General features: G+C 47.8%; 1 protein-coding gene across 3 annotated transcripts in view; it reads left to right on the forward strand.

The window, feature by feature from the left end:
* GULP1 (GULP PTB domain containing engulfment adaptor 1) overlaps nucleotides 1-23,217 on the forward strand; it is a 151,279-nt gene that overhangs the window by 52,221 nt on the left and 75,841 nt on the right. For all 3 annotated transcript variants that reach the window (XM_059702532.1, XM_059702530.1, XM_059702529.1), the window contains exon 2: nucleotides 12,666-12,774. The gene's annotated coding sequence lies outside the window, so the exon portion shown is untranslated. The remainder of the gene's footprint in view (nucleotides 1-12,665; nucleotides 12,775-23,217) is intronic.

Here is a 23,217-nt window from a genome sequence, read left to right on the forward strand (position 1 = left end):
GGCAGGTCAGGAGCTTGGAGGGGAGGCCGGGCGGAGGGGAGGCTGGGCGGAGGGGAGGCCGGGCTGGCCTCGGCGCTTCCCCTAGACCCCCATCCCGGGCCTCGGGAGCCGCCCTCTGATCCCTGGGGTGGCAGTAGATGCACTTGGGGGTCACGTGGCTTCTCTTTCCAGGGCTGTCTCAGTGTTGAATCCTCAGGCGATGTTTTCACAAAAGCGAGGTCAGACGTCACTGTGGGAAAGGGAGCTGGGTGCACAGCCACCCCCTCCCCAGCAACAGCCTCCTTTCCCGGAGGCAGGCCTCTGGCTGCAGGGCGCCCTCACGTTGGAAACAGGACCCGACTCCTTCGGGAGTGCCCCGGGGACAGGACGGGAGAACGGCCGTGAGGCCTCCTGTGCCAGCGCTCCTGGCTCCGGGGCCCGACTTCCACGTGAGACATTTAATCGTCGATGAAATCGGGCCGGCCTCGCGGTGATGGCATTTTCCGCGGCTTTTATTGCACTAAGCCCGTGAGCAGTGACGGGGCCTGGGCCGGGCCCACCCGAGGGGACGATCGAGGGCCTTGTCCGAGAGGAAGTGTCTTCTTCAGTCCCAGAGCCGCCGAGGATACCCAGAAGGGACGGCTCTGGTGTTTGTCAAGAGAGAAAGGAGCCCCTCGTACGGGAGGGCGTGTGAGGGAGGCGGCCGCGGGCAGCGGTTTCAATGGGCTGGGTCAACAGATGCTGACGATGACACACGTTCGATACCGTCACTTTCTGGCTTAGACTCTCCCCTGTGGGCTTGGGGAGAAGGGAAGGTTCCAAGTACACATTTATAATTCATGACCCTTTTCGCCAGTTATTATAGTTTATTGAATTCTGTTTGAGATGTGGGACAAGGTCTAAGAGGGGGAAGTGGAGAAGCAGATGGTAGAGAAGGTCGCGTTGGGGAGCGGCGCCTAATTAACAGCGTATTCTATTCGGATCCATGAGGAAAGAAGGAACATGGCCGTGATTTCTCTCAGGGAGCAGCAAAGAGAAACGAGGCACGGAGCTAAGCTTATTTGGGGAGAACTTGGTGCCTGGTGATACCTGTGTACTTGCCGTCAGAGTGAAACCGTGAAACGGTAGACCAGGTGTCTGATACGTCCTGAAGTCTCATATATTTTTCCAGTCCTAAAGCACTGATAGTTCATCTTTATGTTTGATAGGCTATTCTTTTCTCTCTTTTTTTTGTATCTTTTTTTATTTCAGAGAGGAAAGATAGAGAGAGAAACATCAATGGTGAGAGACAATCATTGATCAGCTGCCTCCTGCACACCCCCTACTGGGGTTGGAGCCCATAATCCAGGCCTGTGATAGGCCATTCATATACTGCGTAGTAGATATTGAGTCTCCATCAGATAGTGAAAGCTATAAAAGGTCCAGGTGCCAAAGTAAATAATTGCTCTAGAAACTTCTGTGGCCAGTTAGCAAGGCACAACCGTGTTAGTTACTTAGCCATTGTTTTTGTGAAAAGCTTCAAAAGAATAAGAAAGTCCCTTATCAGAGTAGAATCAGGTTAAAATAATTCTATTCTGATGCTGATCAGTTTTTTATTTGCTTTTATGTAAAACATAACATTAACTCCTCAGGAATGAAGAGATATTATTTATCTTGTGTGATTTTTTAATTAGCAAATGCTTCACATGAACTGTCACTTAGCAAGTCTATAAAGTGTTCATGTCTATTTGATTTGTAGTTGTTTACACCAATCACCATTTATACTGCCTTCAGCAGAAGTGATGTGACTAATATAATACTCCGACCGCAATTTGATGAGAGGCTATGCTTATCATTGCATAAGAAAACACAAACATTTCAATGTATGCAAGTTCTGCTTTCCTAATTTGGAAAAATCCACTGACGCTCATCTGGTCTCCCATGTCCTTTCCAACGTCCAACAGCAAAAAGTATTGTCAAAACACCAAGCATCACTGAATAACAATTTCGTAGACAACTTTTTTTTTCAATACATCAGTCAACTAGAGGCTCAGTGCACGGAAATTCGTGCCCTCGTGGGTGGGGGGTCCCTCAGCCCGGCCTGTGCCCTCTTGCCATCCGGGAACCCTCAGGGGATGTCTGACTGCGAGCCTCAGCTGGCAGTCAGACATCCTTAGCGCTGCTGCGGAGGCAGGAGAGGCGCTCACCACCACCACTCCTGCGCTCGCCAATCGTGAGCCTGGTTTCTGGTGCACTGACCACCGGGGGGCAGCTTCTGTGTTGAGCATCCTCCTCCTGGTGGTCAGTGTGCGTCATAGCAACCAGTCGTTTTGCCCTTTGGTCAATTTGCATATCAGCCTTTTATTATATAGGACCATTGGCCCACCGTTATTTTGAACTGTGAGCTCCAATTTAGAGAAAGTCACCTAAAGTTCAATACGATGTAGATTGTATGTGAGTATATAACATGTTTGAGAGTGACTTGTGTTGGTTGTACTTGACCAAAAAAAAAATCAAAACTTAGCTGAACAAACCAAAATGTATGCTGGGTATCATCGCTGAAATTCTAGAGTGAGCGTCAGGCACGTCTGCATCCAGGCCTCGGGCCTGCATATCCTGTAGCTCTGTGTTTCGAAGCTGGGTTCATTTCGAGGCAGGAAACCTGAGGATAAAATGGCCACCCGGCTTTCAATCCTCCGGGGAATCAGTTCCAGTGGAAGGAGGTTGCTCCCTGCTAAACCGTTTTGGGGAAAGACGGCGATTGATTTTTCTTCTTTAGTTAGGTACACATTTCCATTCCTGCGTGGGTCCTTAGGGTCAGGGTCACGGCGTGCTCCTCGCTCAGTGTCGGAGCTAGCGCTGGAGTCCCCCTCAGCCCAGCGTCACCCCCCAGGAAGGAGGGCAGAAGTGAGGTCTGCAGAGGAACCCCGTGTTGTGGGATTTGGGGGTCGGGGGTGGGGAGCTGCTGGTGTTGGCTGAAAAGCATGAGGTACCTGTGCACTAAATTAATTCAATGGAGAATGAAATGTCTGCCGTTGGGCGAAAATACAGTTGGGCGAAAGAACAGCGGTTTAGAGCAGGGTCTTAGTCTTCGGTCGCAGAGCAACATGAAGATGGTTTGCAGAACCTTATTACTGAAAAGGGTTCGTTGCTGGAAAGGCCTTGAAACATAGCCAGTCACCATGCACATGACCAGTAATGACAGCATCTCGTAGACCAGTACCTCATCCGTAAAATAATTATGTGGTTCACAGCAGATTCATTTGTACAATTTTGTGTTGAGTTACACTGACACAGAAGGCATGCCTGTGTTTATTGGGCAGTGTTTGCATAATGCAAGTTAATTATACACTGTAATTATGATAATACTGCAATTAATTTATAATAGGGACAAGGATTAGTAAAATTCCCCTCCCTACCCCCCGCCTTAACGGGGGGAAATTGGAACGCTGAATTATGGCTCACTGAAAGGTTTCTTTAAATATATTACGTACTTCTGGGATATTCACATGAATAAAATTAAACTCCACAGAACTGGGAAAATTAAACGAATGACTTTTATGTAATCCACGTTACTGGGTGCCTTTTAGCCACATTTTTCGTCAGGCACAGTTTCTTGATTTCCTTCATCTCTTTGGCCTGTGTTGGGTGGCTCCTCACAACGAGCTTCAGGAGATGCTCTATTTCCACAAAAACCGAAAACTGTTCGCATTATAGAGCTTTCGATAGTAACAGAAAGTCTTTCAAATGGTGAGCGTGGCTTTTAGCATAGTGTTTTATTGGCACTTTATTTAATCATCCGAATATGGTCTAGTTTATTAAAATATTACAGGAAAGAAAGGTGACTCATAATTTTTGTCTTTTGAGATGAGGAAGAAGGAAGAAGGAAGAAAGGAAGGAAAAGGGAAGGAAAGGCAGAGGGAAGAAGTAGGAAGGACAGAAGGAAGATGTTTAAAACATGGAGAATATTGCAACAGAATTCTGTTTCTAAAGTACTTGGTACTAAAATCCTTATTTTCATGTTTTAGAAATAGCCCTAGTGTTAGAAGATAAACTAAGTAGGTGTTTAATTTAAAAAATGAAAACGCCTTAATTCTATAAAACATTGGACACATATAACCATTAATTAAATTAAATTTTTTGACACCTTTGGTAATGACCTAGCTGCCTTTGTGCCTGTTCACACCTAAGGTCTTAATGCATGAGCCAGTGCTTTCACGTTTGGTGGGTAGAATATACTATAAAACCAACCTTTTCCTAATCCAAGAGTGAATGAGGGTGGTTATCTGGGAGAAGGGAGATGAAGGCAGAGGGAATATGAAGTTCAAAGGTCCTGAGGCATGATGTTTCCATCAAAACCTAAAAAAGCTCATAAAATATTATAAAAATGTAAAAGCACTCCACAAGGAAAATATCAGTTATAAATATTTAATAAATCAAACACTTGCAGTTCAGGGAGTATACATTTCAGAAAAAGAGACAAATTTTTGATAGTCCAATTGTCAAAAGTATAGAAAAAAGATCATTGCTGGTAAGACCGGTTAAAATTCTCCTTATCATCTGCTATTGGTACAAGTCTTCTAGGCATATCTTTCTAGAACACATTTTTAAAAATGTGTATGAAATATTCAAAAGATCAAATGAGTTTTGACCTCACTGTTTCACTTCTAGGAAGCCACAATGAAGAAATAATTTGAGATGACCACAAAAATATATGTACAAAAATTTGTATTACACTTTTATTTGTAACTAGAGGCCCGGTGCACAAAACTTTGTGCACTCGCGGCGTAGAGGTCCCTCAGCCGGGCCTGTGCCCTCTTGCAGTCTGGGACCCCTCAGGGGATGACCACCTGCTGGCTTAGGCCTGCTCCCCGGGGGATTAAGTCTAAGATGGCAACCAGACATCCCTCTGGCAGCCCGGCAGCCCTCGGGGGATGCCCACTTGCCAGAGGGGAGCATACCTAAGCTGCAGTCGGACATCCTTAGCGCTGCTGAGGAGACAGGAGAGGCTCCCACCACCACCGCTGTACTGGCAGCCGTCAGCCTGGCTTGTGGTTGAGCAGAGCTCCCCCTATGGGAGCGCACTGACCACCAGAGGGCAGCTCCTGCATTGAGCATCTGCCCCCTGGTGGTCAGTGTGTATCATAGTGACCAGTCATTCCCAGTCCTTCTGCTGTTAGGGTCAGTTTGCATATTACCCTTTTACTATATAGGATAGAGGCCTGGTGCATGAGTGGGGGCCAGCTGGTTTGCCCTGAATGGTGTCCCGGATCAGGGTGGGGGTCCCGCTTGGGTGCCTGGCCAGCCTGGATGAGGGGATGATGGCTGTTTGCAGCTGGTCACACCCCCTTCAGGGTGAGCATCCCCACTGGGGTGCCTGGCCAGCCTGGATGAGAGACTGATGGCTGTTTGCAGCTGGTCACACCCCCTTCAGGGTGGGGGTCCCCACTGGGGTATCTGGCTAGTCTGGGTGAGGGGCTGAGGGCCGTTTTCAGGCTGGCGGGTGACTGAAGCTCCCAACCTCTCCCTTTTTTCTTTTTATTTTATTCTGGGATTTATTTACCTTCTATGGCTGTCACTGGAACTGAGAGCTGGCTTTAGCTCTGAGGCTCGGCTCCAGCTCTGGGACCTCGGCTGCTGAAAGCAGGTATCTGGGTTTGTTTGGGTTCTATAATTGTAACACTGTTGCGGTCCTGCTCGCTCCAGCTCTGACGGCTGAAAGCAGGTTTCTGGGGATTGTTTAGCTTCTGTAATTGCAACATTGTTTCTTAGACTGCAGCTCAGAGGCTGGCAGCAGCAGGCAGGGAACGTTGGCTTCCTCCATCACTGGAGCAAGCAAGCCTCCTGTTTGCTTCAGCTGCCTGGCTGCCAGCCGCCATCTTGGTTGGAAGTTAATTTGCTTATCTCGCTGATTAGCCAATGGGAAGCATGTCGGAGGTACAGTTAATTACCATGTTTGTCTATTATTAGATAGGATATGAAAGTATAGAACTTTTAAGCCATCCAACAGACGAAGGAATAATTGTAATGAATTTCTAAGTTCCATTTTATCTACCAGGCAGTGTGATTACTATGTGTGAATTATCTCGTTTACATCTTTGTAAATTCATATGAGGTATAAGTAGTGCTTATTTGTTAATTACCCTACCACTGTGTTCAGTAATAGGTCAGGTTTTCCTTGGTGGACCTCACCTCCCGTCCTATATAGTAGCCGTGTGATTGGAGGATAGGCCATATCTGTGTCTCTAAGGATTCACTCTGATTGGTCAGTCAGTGACTGCAGACCCCCAGTGATTGGTTAGGAATGTGCGTGTTACCTGTTTGGTCCAAAGTCAATCCCAGAACTTCTGCTTAGTCATTAGCTGGGGAAATGCTTTTCCCTGGGCTCTCTCTCTTGCTGCGCTCAGACTCCCTCCATCGTTCTCCTGGCTTCAGCATTCCTCCGAACATCGCTAAGATTGCCATCTCTTTTCCTAGTCACATCTGTTACTTGTTGACCCCCCATTGCATTAAAAGCATTCCTCCACCCTGGTGTGCGTTTCACTCCGCCGCACATTTTTCATTAAGTCCAGTAGCTTTCCAGCCGGTGGCCAGTGGTCCCTTCTCTGGGTTCGTGTCGATGCCTCGGCTGTGTGCTCCACAAGACACTGGGGGGTCAGGGTTCGTGAAGAGTTCACGTTCAGAAAGAACGGAGACTTTGCCTTCACCTGTTCGGGCTGAAAACATAGTCACGCTTCCCAGAAGCGACGTGCTTTCCACTGAGCTCAGCAGAAAGAGGGGCTGACTGGTCGTCCTCCTATGTCCTCTAATCAGGGAAACGTCCTGCCGGTGACAGGTTCAAGCCGCCGCCAAAAGCGTCACGAAGACGGAGAGGAAAGCACTAGATGGGTGTGCGGTTAGCGTGGTAGATGGAGAACCGGGTTAGCTCTGAAATAGTTTCTCAGGTCTCATCCTCTGTCACTTCTTCCCTTTCCCGAGAGCCGCGGGGAGGGCACGGGAGTGAACGTGGAGCAGGGACAGGTGCTGGGGCTCTGGGTCCGGCCCGCCGTCCAGAGACGAGGCAGCCGGCGCCAGGCGTCCCGGTCTTGCTCTCACCACGTGCGTGCGCCCCGGGCACTGTTCACCGCCCATCTCTCCAGTGTGGAAGCCCGAGCCTCCTTCCAGCGCATCACCATGTGACAGGCACGCAGCTCCCAGGAGCAGGGGCCGGTCTCGCCTCCTCCACGGCCTCCGCTGCGTGATCTTCCTGAAACCCGAGTCTTACTGCACCTTCCCTGTTTTGTGGGCTCCTGTGACCCTCAGAGGGAACCTGAACTCCATCGCATGGATCAGGGCCTTCTTGGTCAGGCCTTTCCTTGCCACCGAGATTTCTTACAAAACAGCCTTTCGGAAGCATCTGCGTTCCAATCCTGCCACCTGCCACCTGCCACCTGCCTGTGGAAGGAGGCACGTTTCCTCCTCTTCCTGCGCCTTTGTTTCCATGTCCCTGCTGACAACGTCCCCAGCCTTTTCACTGAACCACGTCTAAACTGAAGGCCCAGCCGGGCCGGTATGGCTCAGTGGTTGGGCATCGATCATGAACCAGGAGGTCACGGTTCCATTCCTGGTCAGGGCACAGGCCCGGGTTGCGGCTCCATCCCCAGCAGGGGGTGTGCAGGAGGCAGCCGATCAGTGAGTCTCTCTCTTCATTGATGGTTCTATCGCTCTCTCCCCCTCCTTTCCTCTCTGAAATCAATAAGAATATATTTTAAAAAATAAACTGAAGGTCCACAGTTCTGCCTTCTCGATGTTTCTTCCTCAACTGACCTTGGCGTTAACCGAGCTCTTAACACACTGACAAACGCGAGGGAGGACGTCGACTGCTCTCCTCTCCCTAATGACTGATATGATTGGGCCTCAGCCGATGCTCAGTGAACGTTGCTTTAATGAACTAAGTTAACTTTCCAGCTCACCGTGGGGCCAGGGGTACAGGTATGCCAGCCCCTCAATGAAGAGACTAACATGCGGGAAATGACTGCCCCAGGCCATGATGGCAGCCACCCTAAGGCACCATGGGTGTGCCCATTGCCTAAGCATCAGGGGGCAAACAGTGGGGCATTCATTTCTCAGGAAGGTGCGAAGGCACTTGGCCTGGCCGGAGGGCGATGCGGCCAGACAGCTGGTTAGAGGACCCATGGGTGGCTCCTATGGGCCGGCTGGGATGGAAAGGTGGAGAGGAAACGAAAATGGAGTTTCTGTATTAAGGAGAAGTAAATGCATTCTGATGTAACTGCACATAAATGGCAAGAGAAACAACAGGAATTAATGATGCCTGTGCAGGTTTCTGGCTTGAGCAGTTACAATGAGGATTGTACGATTTCCTTAATTAAAATCACAGGACAAAGAAAAAAAACACAAATGAAAAAAGACAGTTATAGACCAAGGATCTGATTTTGTATATTGAATTTAGATGCCTGCAGTGGATGAGAAATGACTATTCAGGAAAACTTTTTTTTTTTTTTTTTTTTGCAGCATTCTACAAATTAGATTGAAATATCGCTAAATTCTTGGAGCCAGCTAAGAAAAGAAAAATCAGTAGTAAATGATTTCCAAAAAGGTTTTAAGGCAGGGGTGGGCAACCTTTTTGTGAGTGCATGCCAAAACCAGCAAAATCTCTGACTCAAAATTCTTCTGCGTGCCAACCCTAATTTTTTGAGAACATGTTACGCCTACTTGATATCTCTTAAGGTATAAGTATGTGAAGAACCTTGAAGAAATGATAAAATTCATTCGAGCGACAAAAACACAGTATATGATGATGGAACATACATTTCTTTTTTAATGTATACATGTACACTGATAGTCTGACAGAAAACTTTATGGCTCCGTGTGATATGATCAGTGGGACTTTTGCTGCTGCATCACTGATGACAGAGATTTTACATCAGGTTTATATTTCGTGACCTTCAGAGATGTGCACGAGCTACTGCTTTCATCCATCAGGCTACTCCTATTACGAGACTTAACAAAATTCATCACTGAGAACAAAGGTTCACACGCGTATGTGGATGAAACCAAAACACTGGTCGGATCTAGGAAGGCAGGGAGAGGTAAGGCAGAGGCATAGAAATTGCTCTTCCCCTCTCTCATCAATCCATGTCTATGGTCTTTAAGATAACTTGTTATGTAAAATTATTTATTTATCTAAGATGCACCTACACTGAATTTATCTGAAAAATAAAAAAGTCGATATTAAGAAAAAGATTGTAAGTGGAAGATTATAAGAGAGGGTTTTGCGTGCCAGCAAAAGTTACTGGCGTGGCGGCACACGTGCCAGGGGTTGCCCACCGCTGTTTTAAGGGCATCATAATGGAGGCCTTGGTTTTCACCTTTTAGCTTGACTTGTTTGTTTAGTTTGGTTTTATTGTGTATGGAATATTTAAAGATATAAGTGTTCCATTAACAAATTGAAGCATTTGGTCATATTTCAACATTAATAATGTGTTTTTTTTAAAACTGATACTGTTGGGAAAAATGAAAGGGTTGGCAGGCTTCCTTTGACTTCATAAACATTTTTAAATTTCATGAGACTGTGTAATAAATGGTGGCAAAAGAGTATAAAATTGAGTGCACTATGCTTCTAAAATGTAAAGAGTCATTTGACTTGGAAATCAAGATTTTTATCTTCTAAAATAAAAATATGTTCAAGAGAGCAGCTCAGAAACACCTCTCATTGTTGGTGAAACTAATTAAAGTGCCCTGTACACGAGCAAATCTAATCACGTCAGACGGGAAATCAAGATTTTTATCTTCTAAAATAAAAATATGTTCAAGAGAGCAGCTCAGGAACACCTCTCATTGTTGGTAGAACTAATTAAGATGCCCTGTACACGAGCAAATCTAACCACGTCAGACGGGAAATCAGGCAGTCATTTCAGAGCATGACACCTTCCTGCAGAATGAACGGACGGACGACAGGAGCCGGCCGCGGTGGCTCCTGTGTTTCAGGCGGCGTTTCTGGGCTGCTCTTTACTCTGTCACATTGCATGGCCTATTCCAAGTTGAAAAGTGTTTCCCGCAGTGAGAGTGGATTTCAGTCCACGTGAGAGAAGTAACTCCCTGGGGATGTAACTTGAATTACGTTGAGTAGTTTAAGGAAAATGTTGACTTTGCTGTCATGTTTTGGAGGGTTGTTTGTTTTGTTTTTGAACAGTCTGGTTAGCGGAGTTACTGATGTTATCTTGGGTGATTTCTTACTTCTGAGGCTAATCGTCGCACAAAATAAATAGGGAAATTACCACTTGGCTAAAAACAAAACAAAACACACACAAAAAAGCACTAATTCTGCGTTTCCTTTTTCCTCCCCCTTCCCAAGACAAAAAGACGATCTGGCAAGTCCCTGGGGGACTCGCGGCCTAGCTTCACGGTCACCTCAGCTGAGTCTTGTTGGTACGTCCTGTCCAGGGCGAACAAAGCGCCTTCCAGCGATGGAAGGATGTGATCAGACTCAGCCTTCACATTCTGAGGAAAGATGACGCTAATTATATTAGTCACATACCCTCCAACCCATTAACGCTAAGAGCACACTATATGATTTAATAAATAATGGCATTGCTGGCTAGATAAACATTTTCTCATTAAAATTATAAATACCGCCCTGGCCGGTTTGGCTCAGTGGATAGAGCGTCACTGCGGACTGAAGGGCCCTGGGTTCGGTTCCGGTCAAGGGCATGTGCCCGGGTTGCAGGCTAGATCCCCAGGGGGGGGCTTGGGGGAGGCAGCCGATCAATGATGTTTCTCATCATTGATGTTTCTATCTCTCCCTCTCCCTTCCTCTCTGAAATCAATAAAATATATTAAAATAAATAAATAAAATTATAAATATCTATAAATGGCCTTAAAATGCACCCTGCTCATATTTCAATCCAAATTTTAAAATTGTGCCTTTATTTTAGATACTATTAATGGTCTGCCTATAACCCTTCTCCCTTAGACTCTCCTAAATCAACGTCTTTACTTGAATTATTTCCTCAGAGTTTGTCTCTGGGGCCCCGAAAGTAAGATGCCTTCAGTTTTGTCTCTAAAGTTGTGGTAGAAAGTGAAAAAGAATAGAATCAATGAATCGATAATAGGCCTCTACAGAGAATTGTGTTGAAGATGGGAAAAGTTAGCTTGCAGATGGCACAGATGCAAACAGAATGCAATAAACTATTTGAGATCTGCCTTTAGTATGATTTAAAAGAGTAAGAAGTATAGCTCCGTCTTCGCCAGTGGCCTCTATCAAAGTTATGGAAGGAGGCAGAACAGAACAGATTTGTTTTCATGTATTTTTCCCCCCACCCCAGCCCTCCAATAAAAAACAAACGCTCTTGTGGTAAGAAGAGATACTAAACTCACTTCTGCTGCTGCGATTTGAATGTAGGTCAGAGGTACAGTTGAAAATACCGCATTCAGGGAAGGCATGACTGCTGGTGCCTCTGGAAGGAAAGCCCTGTTTGTTGGCATAAAATGTAAACATCTACACCAACTGCAGTGCCTGTTCTAGCTGCATGTGAGGGCGGGTGGAGGGAGCAGCTCCCTAAATGCTTCTCCCTGGGGGTCAGAGTGGAAGTGGGGGGCAGGTAGCCCTGAGCATGAGCAGGGCCAGGACAGGAGGGCCCCAGGGGGAGCCCAGGTGCCCAGCCATGGACAGTGGCAGGCGGGCCTCCCCCCAGGTGACCTTCTCCCCTAGCGTATGGATGGTCATGTGGTTTGACCCCCTGACCTTTCCTCCCTGGAGATACCATCTAGGCCTCAATAGTATGTCAGCTCCAGGCCCAGAAAAGCAGCAAAACCAGCCCAGCTGCCCTGGGACCAGCTGCCTTGATAATGACCCCACCCTGGTGCCGGCCAATCAGTGGAGACCACAGCCCTGCGAGGACACACCTGGAAAGTGCTGGATGTTCTATTGGATCTTCCCCGGGGCCTCCCCTAACCCCTCCGCCCACCCGTAAACCCTTAGGACAGGACCCAGGGCTCCAGCTTCCCCTCCACCCCCAGAACCATCCCCAGGCAGTCGCCTTTACCTGCCTCCCTCCCAGGCTCCCAGGACCCTCATTTACCTCCGTAGCCTGTTTCCTAAGCCCCTTGCTTGTACGAAGTCCCTCTTCCTCCTCCGCCTCTCGCCGTGTTACACGTAAGTGCCCTCCTGCAGCCTGCCTCTGACTGCTTTCCCTGCCGAACCCAGTCCCCAGGCTGCTGCCCCCAGGCCGGTCTGACCCCAAGGATCGACCCCTGGCGCCTGCCCCGCTGCCTCCAACAGAATGAAAGCTCAGATGGACACATGCTTCCTGAAGTTCCCTTTCGCCCTCTCCCTCCTGGGCAGGGCCGTGGGCTCCATCACGCTGACCAGCTAGTCCGAGAAGGAGAGGAGGGGAGGGGAGGGGAGGGGAGAGGAGAGCAGAGAGGGCTGATGGTAGTTGAGGGAGGAGGGGTGCTGTCGGTGGGTTGGAACACTGAGTTTCTCACCTGGCGGTCTTGCTGTTTGCCTTATGTAGCCACCGGCTCCTCTCCCTTTTCAAAAAACATACATCCTTCACCCTGGCTCCCAGTAGGCCACTTCCTTGAATGTTCACAGGAAACGACTAGAATTTTAGGACATGTATTGCAACCTCTATATTGAGATACATATACGTGTAATTACTGATTCATTCTACGAAGCCCAGTTTTCATGTTATTTCTTGTTCTAGGTGATTCCACCCGACACACCGAGGAGAGCGTCGCTGAAGAACGCGGCCGGCCACGGCGTGATCGGACGCCCCCGTCAGTGCGGGTCGCCTTCCAGGCCGACGCAGCCAGGTAAGAAGAAGGAGACTTTGTTCACGTACTTGAAACCGTTTTGATAAACAGACAAATGACGGAAATGTTTTATTTTGTGCCGAAGATTTAAAAAGAAATTGGTAAAATACGTAAAAGCAAAATAAAATCACGAATGAGCCTGTTTTCTAAAAATAACTTCCATCACTTTTGTTCTCTATCATTTGATTTTTTTTTGTTTTGTTGATTTTCCCCTTTACACAAAGTTGAGATAATATTCTATGTATTCTCTGTTGAATTTCTTTATTTTTGTAGTAATCTATTTTGTCTTATTTGATCATATGAGTTAGTGTTTCATAGTTTTCATTGTATCAGTTAATACAAGCAAATGCTTTTAAAATATTCTTAGATGTGTTTACTATTCGGGGAAGGTGCTTCTAGATTGATATATACTTCACTCATTTTCCATTAGTAGCGTTACTGAAATTTGCATCACTGTTTCAATGGTTATAATATCTTAAAGGCTTCTTATTCTCCTTCTGAAAATACCTCCAGAAGGTGGTAATGAGTTACCATTTTATCAGCCATTTTTGAAAATCTTTGTTGACCTGTTGACTTAAATATATTTATATACTTAAAGAATTTTCCTAACAAAACCTAGTTTATGTGGAAGAAAAAAATCAAAGTTAAGATTCTAAATTTAAAAAAAAAAAAAAGATTCTAAATTTTTGTTGCGAGCGGTAGCATCCTGTGCTCACACATTCAGCCACTGTCTCCCTTACATAGCTGAGCCGGAAGGACAGAGTGTTGTATGTGCATGGTCGCCCCCCGTGTCTAAAACACATCATTGGCGGCGGATGGCGAGTGTCCATTCCTCAGCTGATGGCTGTGCAGACGCGCCCTGACCGTGAGCCTTAGCCCTCTGGTTATTGGAATGAGGTGGTGACCGTGGGCGTAAGGGCAGGCAGGTAGAGAATCAGCTTCCCGTGTCTTCCCATTTTCAGTAAAACCTGGCAACATGAAACATATTTCAGCTCCTTCGGGCGGTGGGTGTGCTGAGTGCCGGGGAGGAAGGGGAGGGAAGGCGATGCTGATGGCGCCCTCAGGGGGGGACCTGAGTGCACATCACGGTTCGATGCCCCGGTAAGACCTGCAGAAGGGGAAGGCCCAGGGAACGTGACCGGGAGAGAAAGTTTTCGTTTTGAGACTGTAAATCTCGAGGTTTGGATTCACATTCTTAAGCTTTTAGGAGCAGTAAGAGATGGGTCTGCGTGGACATCCAGTCTCTGGGCAGAAAGTGTCCGATGATGCAGTCATTCCGGACAGCGAGGGGCGTAAACAGGTGTCAGAGCGGGAAGCAACGTCAGGAAAGTGGCAGAAAGGGAGAGAAATGTAACTTCTCCTGCTCCCTCTGTGCGAACGGGTTAGCGTCTAACCGTTAGACCAGTGATGGCGAGCCTATGACACGCGCGTCAGAGGGGACACGTGAACACATTGTTTTGGTTGATTTTTCTTTGTTAAATGGCATTTAAATATATAAAATGAATATCAAAAATATAAGTCTTTGTTTTACCATGGTTGCAAAGATCAAAACATTTCTGTATGTGACACGGCACCAGAGTTAAGTTAGGGTTTTTCAAATGCTGACACACTGAGCTCAAAAGGTTCGCCATCGCTGCCTTAGGCTGATGGCTCTCTGGTCTGGAGAGAGTCCTAGGGAAGTACCTCAGGGGAGAGCAAATTCACACCCTGTTGGGGCCGCCTCAGGCCTCAGCCGCCTTTACATACAGAAGAAAATAACCCGTAAGCCATTGCGGAAACCCAGGAAACCATTCCCTTCCCCTGACCATCGTCCTGCATTTAAAGTTTGCATTCAGTACATCTAAGTAAATGATACTTCTGTTCTAATAATTAATACTCTTCAAGTTCATCTTTACCTGTATAACAATAACATTGGTTTTCATTTAGTAAGAGATTTAAAGGGGAAAAAAAGTTCTGTATACTTAGGTAATATGCAGTTGTGATGAGTGGTGCCTGTGTAAATTCATTCCTATTTGAACGAAATAGTGAAACCTGGCAAAGTGAGCTTCATCAGCTACGTTGGTCTCCGTGTTGTGAAGTGGTGAACGGCATTGTGGGTCTTGTAGTGCAAACTAATTGTGTATGCTCTGAGGTGTCACTTATTATATATACCAAAGCCTTCCCTTATTTAGAAGTAATACCTTTATAAAATGGCTTGATGTGCTAATAGAGCATAATGCACATGGAGGACATTGTTAAAAGGACATTTTTTATACATAAAGACAAATAATTGAGGGCAAAGGACTAGGATTTACATTAGCAAATCCATACGGGAATGGAAGTGGCTCGGAGAAGGGAATTGGCAAGGCATGACTTATAAATTCCATGCATGATTCATCCGCGAGCGGTCTGATGGGCTAAGGGGCAAACTTTTTGACCAGGTGACCTGTTGGGGCCCAGCCCCAGCAGGCCCGGGGTTCCCAAAGGTGTGGACGGAGTTGGCGAAGAAGGAATGACACGGAGACAGCGTTCAGTTGATCATCATAGGGAGGTTCTCTCTTTATTGTCCTGTTACATCTATATTTATACTATTGACCCTATAAGCATGCCTCTATAATCACATCATGGTATGTTTTGGGTAACGTTCTACAGTTCCTTGTTTCTTATCTGACCTTTGCCAAAAATCCTGTCTCTATCTAGTTCTGTTGATTTTAATCTTGTCTAGGTTAATCTCTGTGTTCCACCAAAAGGGCTATTCCAAGGTCACTGCTCTACTGATAGGCTACAAGGAAGTGACTGAAGGAGATTATCCTACCCAGTCAAGGGTATGTCCTCCCAGCCCCCTGCTTGCCTTCCCTGGGACTGCCCTGTGTCCGTGGGTCTCCAGGGGTATAGGCTTTGGTGCTTTCCCTCGTGGGCAGACCCTGGGGATGTGGGCCCAACAAGTCCCACATTTATTGCCAACAGTCTTAGTCCAAGTTCTTCGTAAGTAGTCCATGGTATTTCTGTAACACCGGGGGGTTTTACTGATTTATTCTCTTCCTTGGTCCTGTTAACCCCTAACCTGGGGAAACAACCTTTCTCAGGGAGGTGGTCCTGGTTTAAACACATAGAGCTTAAGTGGGGGAGTGAACGTATGTCATATACACCAGGTCCCTTGAAACGTAAGCTGTGCAGATGTTTCTTTTCTGCAGCGACTGCGTCAAGCAGCAAGGGTGGATTGGCTTCCAGCAGTGACCATCTATGGAACAACACCCGCGTATACAAGCAATCTGTATCATGTAGTAATCACACCCACGTCCAAAGAGTTTCTATCAATTACCGTTTTTTAAAAATATATTTTTATTGATTTCAGAGAGGAAAGGAGAGGTAGAGAGAGAGATAGAGAAATATCAATGATGAGAGAGAATCGTGGATCGGCTGCCTCCTGCATGCCCCACACTGGGGATGGAGCCCGCAACCTGGGCAGGTGCCCTGACCGGGAATCTAACTGTGACCTCCTGGTTCATAGGTCGATGCTAAACCATTGAGCAACCCCAGCCAGGCACATAGTGTTTTTAAAATATGTAACTGATTTGAAGAATTTATTTATTTATTTATTTATTTTTAGATTGGGTATCTTTTGACATATGAGGAAAAAGATTTGTGAACTAATAAAGAGTTATACCACCCGAGCCAGGTATTTCATGAAATATCTTGAAATATACAGGGGGATATGGGTTGAACATTCTTGTATGGTTAATTAGGTATTAAATAAATCAGAAAAATGACTCCTTTTGGACTTAATGTAGAAAATAAATTAGATCTATTAAATAAATTACAAAGCATTTTTCACTTGATTTTGAAAAGTGCCTCAGTGTCTGAGCAACTTAATAAATCACAGCTCTGGATCCTTTATGTAAGCTGTCCTGATGCCAGGTTGCTGTGACAGGAATTAGACTGAGCATTCCCGAGTGGATTTCACTCATTTCTAGGAGCCTCGAGGGCTGTTTAGATTTCTGGAATGCAAAGCCAGCTTCAACATTAAATCTACTTCACATATTTCCATGTTCTTCTGTCCTTTTCTACCCAGTTTCAGAATGTTAAACCACGATTCCATGAACATATACTGGATCACATGGTGGTGCAATTAAAACACTTAAGTTATTTTTAGGTAATTTCCTTTTTTTGTGGAGTTACCAAGAGATAGCACAGGACAATCAATGCCTTGTAATGACTTTCCCAGAAGGCCCGGCACTGGCTGTCCCTGCGGTGCGAGAATCGTTTGACGTGTATGTGGCAGTCTGGGTTGGTTTTTTGTTTTTTCCTTCAAATTTCGATAATAGCTTAAATAGAATTGCTTGCTTTGCTTCATTAATAAAATTATTTGCTAATCCCGACCTAGGAGGAAATAGAAAAACGTTGCTGTTTAAGGATAGTTCAAAATTCAAACACATGACTTGTTAATAGCTACGAAGTAAGCAGACCCTCTTTTTTCTTTTTTCAACATTTTTATGTATGTATGTATTTATTTTTTGATATTTTTCCATTGATTTTTAGAGAGTGTGGAAGAGAGAGGGAAAGACAGAGAGAAACATTGATGTGAGAGAGATACATCGATTGGTTGTCTCCTGCATGCGCCCCGACCAGGGCCCAGGCCTGGGAGGAGCCTGCAACCGAGGTACGTGCCCTTGACTGGAATCGAACCCGGACCCTTTGGTCCACAGGCTGACGCTCTAGCCACTGAGCCATACCAGCCAGGGCCAGTCCCTCTTTGTTAAAAATAGTGTTGAATATACGCAATGAATGTCTACACTGGAAATAAGTTTCTTGGTTCATTACTTTTATAAAAATATATAGATAACAATAATTCTACTAGAAAAGGAGCATAAGCTTGCATTTTACTCATCTGAGTGGGGATTCTGACTTTTTCCCAAGCAAGTTGGCATACCCTCCGTCATTTTCTTAGTTAGTCTGTCCCAGGAAGAGTGTAAAGGACGTGTCCTGTGCACAATTTGACTTTAGTGCTATGAACATGGAATTTTACTAGAAGGTCTATTTGCTTGGAGTTTATGGGCCTTTTACAAAACCCCAGTCTCGCGTGGAGCTCTCTAAACCCCTGAGCATTACCAATCCGCCGTGATACCCCAGGCAGCATTAATAACATTAATAACAATAATGGCGCCCAGCCAGCGTGGCTCAGTGGTTGAGCATCGGCCTATGAACCAGGAGGTCATTGGTTCAATTCCCAGTCAGGGCACATGCCAGGTTGCAGGCTCCATCCCCAGTGCGGGGTGTGCAGGAGGCAGCCAATCCATGATTCTCTCTTATCATGGATGTTTCTCTCTCTCTCCCTCTCCCTTCCTCTCTGAAATCAATACAAATATATTTAATAATTAATAATAATAATAATAATATTGGCAAAGCGACGTGCAGTGCGGCCTGTGAGGGGCCCTGTCCTGAGCTGCCTGCACCGATGAACACTTTACTCCTCGGAGGCGGTTTCCGGAGGAGGAAGTGTAGCTCGGAGCAGGGCAGCGACCTTGCCCGAGGTCACGTGGCAGGGATGGGGTTCGAACCCAGGCGGGGGGGCCTCGCTGTACCACGGCGCCTCCTGCAGCCACTCCGCCGTTGCCGTCTCACAGCACAGAAGCTAACGGCCAAACCCTGCGGCACACCAGGAGATGTGCTTTTAGCCCGTCTGACGGAGAAATGGGTGTAATTTTGATTCATTCACACCAGATGGCTGTGGCCACGTTGGTGTCATTTTCCTGTCTGACCGTCTGGGGAAGAGGCCAGTGCCCTGACGAGTCAGGTGTGGCCTATGGGAAAGTTCTTTTAGAAGCTAAATCGGTCCACTGAACCTTTTAAATAATCGCTGCTCTATGGCATGAAAGTATTTTAATCCAGGAATCAAACACCTCGTCAGCATTCCCGGCCCACCCTCCCTGATCTCCTGACACATCTGCCATCCGGCTCCATGCGGGACACGCCACCTGCTTCATCTTCTCCTGCCTCCTCCCCTCTCCTCCCCTCCCCTCCCCTCTCCTCCTCTCCTCCCCTCCCCTCTCCTCCCCTCTCCTCCCCTCTCCTCCCCTCTCCTCCCCTCTCCTCCCCTCGCCTCCCCTCTCCTCCCCTCGCCTCCCCTCTCCTCCCCTCTCCTCCCCTCGCCTCCCCTCTCCTCCCCTCGCCTCCCCTCGCCTCCCCTCTCCTCCCCTCTCCTCCCCTCGCCTCCCCTCTCCTCCCCTCTCCTCTCCTCCTCCCCTCTCCTCCCCTCTCCTCCCCTCCTCCCCTCTCCTCCCCTCTCCTCCCCTCTCCTCTCCTCCTCCCCTCTCCTCCCCTCTCCTCCCCTCCTCCCCTCGCCTCCCCTCTCCTCCCCTCTCCTCTCCTCTCTTCCCCTCGCCTCCCCTCTCCTCCCCTCTCCTCTCCTCTCCTCCCCTCGCTTCCCCTCTCCTCCCCTCCTCCCCTCGCCTCCTCTGGCCTCAGGCCCTCAGATCCCTTCTCTTCTCTTTCCTGACAGTCAGTGGTCAGTTGTAGTTTTCTGGGCATGTTTTCTGTTCGGGTCAGAATCTTTCTGGGTTCATGGCAGTTCCGTTGGTTGCGTGTTGAGCTGCCCCTGTTATGGGATGGGATTAGCCGGTGTGTTCGGATGGTGGCGACGCCACAGATGGGCGAGTTGACTGCGAGTCGCCAGCCGTGTTGTGTTTCCAGCCGGTAGGTCTGCAGCTGGCGTTAGGGTGTTTTCCATGGATTTTCCGTGCCGGCTCCAGTCCGGGGCTTCTGCCTGGACTTGTGGGGTGGCTGCCGGGTGCAGACAGGACAGCAGTGGCGTGCGAGGTGCTGAGGGCCTGACGGGCGAGTCCCCGCGTGCTCCCCAGGCACCGGGCGCGTGTCCTCCTCAGGGCTTTGTTCTCGTCTCAGGATAACATTCGTTCTCCCTTCGGCCACCGACCCCCAAAACTGGGGCGCAAAGCCGCCGGGGCCCCGAGGGAACACTCCCTACCTACACGCTGTAATCCAGCCTCGGCGTCCAGCCTCATGGGGGCAAAGGAGGCCCGTTCTCCCTGCTCTCAAGCCCGCCTTCCGTCCCTTGATCATCAGCCGCCTCCTCCGCGGGGATGCCATCTCGCAGGAGCAGGGCCTGGCTGTCCAATTTCACAAGCAAATGCTGGAGGTTTGGCAAAACCGGCGAACTGCTCCTTCGTTGCTCCTCATCTGTAGTAAATGCTGTATGACAGCCCGTGTCTTCCCGGCGCTTGGCCGCCTCTGCCTGTAAGTGCAGTGGCATGTGCTCTCGCCCTTCCCTGTGGAGCCTCCTGCGGGTTTCCCACCATCGTCTGGCTTTCAGGAGGCGGGAGCTCCTTGAGCGGGAGGTTTGATGTCAGTTGTTCTAAAGGCGTCCCGGGTCACATCTGTCCCAGCCTCCCCGGCCCACCGGCATCTCGCTGCTGCTGAGTCACAGCTCTGAGGTCACTGTCAGCCTCCTCAGCCCTGACTTTCTTTCTTTCTTTCATTCATTCATTCATTCATTCATTCATTCATATATTTATTGGTTTGTGTGTTAAGCCTCATCCAGAGATATTTTTTCCATTGATTTTTAGGGAGAGTGTAAGGGAGAGGGGAAGACGGAGAGAAACATCGATGTGAGAGAGGCTCATCGACGGGTTGCCTCCTGCACTCGCCCGACCAGGGCCTGGGCTGGGGAGGAGCCTGCAATCCAGATCCGTGCCCTTGACCTTAATCGAACCCGGGACCCTTTGATCCGCAGGCCGACGCTCTATTCACTGAGCCAAACGGGCTGGGCCTCAGCCCCTGACTTTTAGAAGCTAAGTCGGTCCATTAAGCGTTTGAAATAGAATGCAGTCCCTTTCCTCCCATCCTCAGGGGCAGCCTGTGTTTCTCTACCGTCGGATCCGCCTGAGCTACAGTAACAGCCTTTCAGTCCTTTCTTTAGTTTCCACTTCAAACACACACACATTAATATGCAGATGCACATGCAGATTTACTGTCTCCCAGCAGGAAGGTGTGGTATAGTAAGGACAGTTTCAGGTTTAGGAGAACTGGATATGCTTTTATGTATTTTATTTAAAATTTTTTTGTAGGTAAGTCATGCCTTTTTATTTTATTTTAAAAAATGCACTTTTTATTGTTGCCCTAGCCGGTTAGGCTCAGGGGATAGAGCGTCAGCCTGCAGCCTAAAGGGTCCCAGGTTTGATTCCCATCAAGGGCACATGCTTGGATTTTGGGCTTGATCTCCAATAGGGGGTGTGCAGGAGGCAGCCAATCAATGATTCCCTCCCATCTTTGATATTTTTCTCTCTCTCTCTCCCTCTCCCTTCCTCTCGGAAGTCAATATAAATATTAAAAATAATATATATATATATACTTTTTATTGTTGATAGTATTACAGATGTCTCCCCTTTCTCCCCCCTCCCCCTCCTCTTCCCAGCCTCCCCCCCCCCGCCCCCCCAGGTCTTCACCACCCTATCGGCCGTGTCCCCAGGCCATGCCTAAGTATATAAGTTCTTGAGTTTATCTCTCCTTGTGCCCCTAACCCACGTTGAGGCATGTCGGTCTGTGCATGCCCTGCTGCTTCGGGTCTTGTTTTGTTGGTCACTCCATCACGTGTGTATTTTAAAGAAATTGCACCTGCTTCCCATCGCAGAGCCTAAGGGGACCAGCGGGTTTCTTTACGGTCTGTCTTACTCAGTTCTTCCTCCTCCTCCTTCCCTCCACTCTTCCTCCTCCTTCCTCCACTGTCAGTTCTTCGAATGGCAGGTTTGTGCACCTTCGAGTCTCTGCACACAGCGTTCCCTCTGCCTGGCGAGCTTCCCTCACCTTCGAGCTGCAGTTGAAACGTCCCTCCCCCGGAGCCCGCTGTAGCTTCTATCCGGCCCCGGCTCCCCTGCTTGTGCCGCCAGCGCACCTGCTGTCCCTCCTGTCCCTCCCGTCACCGGTGCGGCTTCTAAAACCTGCTGTTTCCTGACGCAAAGAAGCTGCCTCCAAGTCTAGTTCGCTCATGACCTCAGCCACAGGAGAAGTTCTCAGGCAGCACTGATTACCTAAGGGGCTGGTGATGGAAAGGCACCTTGTTACTGCTTTTAAAGATGGGCTGTTTCATCAGAGAAGTAAATGTATCCCTTTTATGTATCTTTTGGATTTTCAAATTCTTTGACATTATCTCTAAGCTAGAGGCTCGGTGCATGAAATTCATGCACTGTGGGGGGGGGGTCCCTCAGCCCGGCCTGTGCCCTCCAGCAGTCTGGGACCCCTCGGGGGATGTCCGCCTGCCGTCAGACATCTCTCTCGCAGTCCGGGACCCCTCGCTCCATATCACCCCCTGCAGCGGAGGTGGGAGAGGCTCCTGCCACTGCCTCTGAGTGGTGCTCCCCCTGTGGGAGTGCACTGACCACCAGGGGGCAGCTCCTGTGTTGAGCGTCTGGTCGTTCTGCTGTTCGGTCAATTTGCATATTCGGGTTTTATTATATAGGATAACAGAGATGTATAATTTAAAAAATCTGTATCTTCACCTCATGCACTAATACTGACTGAATGTTAAAATGATGGCCTGGGGAATCAGGGGTACGATACAGGCGGGTTATTGTGTTTGTTGAGAGAAGTACCGATTTCAGTCTGCTTACTGAACACTAAGTTTATTTTATTGCATTAAAATGGCGTTTTTAAGGAATGTGTTTAGCATTGACAACTGCCTTTTATATGCTTCTGCTTGATGACCAGCTACTGTTATAGGTCTCGTTTCCTGAAATCTTCATCGTTTTCTTTGAAAAGAAGCTGCATGAATATATTTTAATTGAAATATCGACAACAGCTGTATGCCCGCGAGACAGATAATGTTTTACTTACTAGGATGATTCTAGCCAGTAGGCACTTATTCTAAATCATAACACGTCAGGAATCTTCACTGGAGAAAGTGATTTGTGATTTTTTTTAAAGAGCTTCATTTAGCAAGAACGGAGTGCAGATTTGCGGGATCAGATGCCTGCCCTCCCAGAGTTCGAAAGGATGCAGAGCGTTCAGGAGGAAGCTCGATCCCGCGAGCGTGGCGTTCCCCTGAGAGCTCACCACTGTTAGTCACTACACGGAGGCCCGAACCAGCTCAGGGCTCAGCGTTCTGTCCTGTTCTAAAATAATATTTGTGACGGGAGATGATTCCAACTGCCGTGTTCGTGAACCTGTGTACATTTTGAAATCACACCCACTGACAAAAATAGTTCTGGTCTCTTCCAAGAACAAACTGTGTAATTAGATCCATTGATAATTTCTTTGGTGGAATTCATGCACATGACTGTTTTAAATTACGAAACAGGTTCTTATCTGCAGGGGAAATACCGTGATCAGAAATGCCCTTGGGGTGGGCTGCCCCCTGTGATTTCTCCACATTTGGGAGACTCGCTGCACAGTGTGGTAGTGGGGCTGCGTGCGTGCTGTCCCCAGAAAATAAAATGAAATTCTAAAACAGGCTTA

Source organism: Myotis daubentonii, chromosome 7, assembly GCF_963259705.1.
Source record: "Myotis daubentonii chromosome 7, mMyoDau2.1, whole genome shotgun sequence".
NCBI classification, from domain to species: Eukaryota; Metazoa; Chordata; class Mammalia; order Chiroptera; family Vespertilionidae; genus Myotis; species Myotis daubentonii.